Genomic DNA, 2,845 nt, shown 5'->3' on the forward strand with positions numbered 1-2,845 from the left:
AACGACAACTGGTTTTTATTAGAACAGAAACAACATCAAGGAACCACCACAAGGAGATAGATTTAAGCTTAACTGGAAGCGTGTGATGACTCCTTTCCGGTTACTTCCTTCTAACGCTGATCAGCAGGAGGTCTGGGTGACTTGACTTGACCTGGTGGATTCTCCTGATCTTGCTCTTAGCATTTCTACACCATCCGGCCCACCTCTTTCTAATTTCATCCTCTTTCTATCCACATTGATTTCCACCAGTCGTCACCACAGCCACTTGCACAGAGATCTGGGGGCACCGTCTGGGAACTGTGGAATGCTCTACCTGCATTGTGAGAGTAGCGATTTAGAAGAAGCCCTAGGGACACTCTCTGAGGCCGCAGTCATCACAAAGATTCTAGCTTCACTGCAAATGTCTAGGAAGTAGATCCAGCTGCTGGAAAAAAGTGTCAAGGATAACTTTCCCTTGCTGAGATAAGAAGACATCAGAATTTACTTTTAATGTATCTGATTTGAAATTAGCATCTAATCTAGATGCTAAAAATTATGGATTTGGGATTGGGAACCAATAAAATAGTTCATCAATAATTTTGACTTGACATCTTTCAGCCTTTCCTTAATAGAGATTTGATGTGTACATAGTTTTTCAAATATTAAATTAGTGTCTTTTAACTTTTGCCAGCTGTTGTTCACAGCATATTATTTCATATGCTGTGTAGTTTGTTTCTTTCTCTATTTATCAGAATAAAGAAACACAAAATAATTATACCATGTGATTGTTTTCCCTGGACGAATTGTGGGACTACCGGCACTCTTTTCTAGGCCAAGCAAGCAATTAAAAGAAAGAATGCTTTTTTTTTAAAATATAAATCTGATTTGGTTAACGTAGCTATTTTACTACACATAAAAGTTACTTTTACAGATACTTACATAAGCAGACCATCTAATTTACAATTAAATATTAACATTTAAATTCATAAGGTTACATAATTTGCATATATTAACCCATAGTAATTTTATTATTCAAAAACCTGACCACATTCATGTTCTTCGTGGAGATCTCCGCTCAGGTCGACGCACAAAACACATCCTGTCCACACATACTCATTTCTGCCTCCATCAGCGGCTCCGTGAGAGCATTCTGCGTTCTGCTAAACACACACCGAACCTAAACAGAGGGATGATGTCTAAGGTGAGGGGAAGAGCATCTTTGGAGTTTCTATTTCTAAACGAGCAGAAAGAAGCTTTTTCTCACAACTCTTAATAGAAAGGAGGAGAAATACCGTCATCATCTTCATTATCATCATAATCATAGCTTATTTACTTTACTTTTTTAAGACTTTTTTTGATGTGAACCATCTTTAGAGTCTTTATTGAATTTGTTACAATATTGCTTCTATTGTTTATGTTCTGGTTTTTTGGCCTTGAGGCATTTGGGATCTTAGTTTCCCAATCAGGGATCGAACAATCACCCCCCTACGCTGGAAGGTAAAGTCTTAACACTGGACCGCCAGGGAAGTCCCCCACCGCTTATCACTCACAAAATGACCTCAGACCTCCTCTCGACTCTCCTTACAAACCTGTAAGGTGGAGATTATTATTTATCATTGGTATTCTCATTTCATAAGGAAAGTAATTTTCATAGACATTAAGCAACTGCCAGGGATGATCCGTGCTCTGTCAAGACATGCCTCGGACTTCACTGCAAACCTCTCCGTGCCTTGGCTATGCTGAGTCTTCTCATCTCACATTCCAGCACCTCACGTGGCTCACCCCTTCTCTAGCATGCTTACCGATGGACGCCAAGTGTCTCTGATGACCTCAGGCTTTTCTGGAAGACCACACCCCTTATAAATTTGGGCAAATTCATAATTACACACTACATGCTCTCATGTTTGGGTCATCTAGACTTTCAGGTGGAGAAGGCAGTGGCGCCCACTCCAGTGCTCTTGCCTGGAAATCCCAGGGACGGGGGAGCCTGGTGGGCTGCAGTCCATGGGGTCGTAAAGAGTCAAGCATGACTGAGCGACTTCACTTTCACTTTTCACTTTCATGCATTGGAGAAGGCAGTGGCGCCCACTCCAGTGCTCTTGCCTGGAAATCCCAGGGACGGGGGAGCCTGGTGGGCTGCAGTCCATGGGGTCGTAAAGAGTCAAGCATGACTGAGCGACTTCACTTTCACTGTTCACTTTCATGCATTGGAGAAGGCAATGGCGCCCACTCCAGTGCTCTTGCCTGGAAATCCCAGGGACGGGGGAGCCTGGTGGGCTGCAGTCCATGGGGTCGTAAAGAGTCAAGCATGACTGAGCGACTTCACTTTCACTTTTCACTTTCATGCATTGGAGAAGGCAATGGCGCCCACTCCAGTGCTCTTGCCTGGAAATCCCAGGGACGGGGGAGCCTGGTGGGCTGCAGTCCATGGGGTCGTAAAGAGTCAAGCATGACTGAGCGACTTCACTTTCACTTTTCACTTTCATGCATTGGAGAAGGAAATGGCAGCCCACTCCAGTGTTCTTGCCTGGAGAATCCCAGGGACGGGGGAGCCTGGTGGGCTGCGGCCTATGGGGTCGCACAGAGTCGGACACAACTGAAGCGACTCAGCAGCAGCAGCAGACTTTCAGTTGGTTTCATATGGCTAGGTATTATTTCTCTTAATAATGAACTTTCTGACAGTTTGTATTGTAATGGAAGAATAACATAAACTCTTCTAAGAATACACTCCCCCAAGCACGAGCTCCCTAAGAGAGGACAGTGATCTTCTGCTCCTTTCTAATTTCTCTCAGTGCATGCTTCACTGACGGACAGACCCTACCCAACAGAGAAAGGCATTTTGCGTCTTTAATCACCTGGGTATCTC

The sequence above is a fragment of the Budorcas taxicolor genome, chromosome 22, assembly GCF_023091745.1.
Source record: "Budorcas taxicolor isolate Tak-1 chromosome 22, Takin1.1, whole genome shotgun sequence".
Classification (NCBI taxonomy): domain Eukaryota; kingdom Metazoa; phylum Chordata; class Mammalia; order Artiodactyla; family Bovidae; genus Budorcas; species Budorcas taxicolor.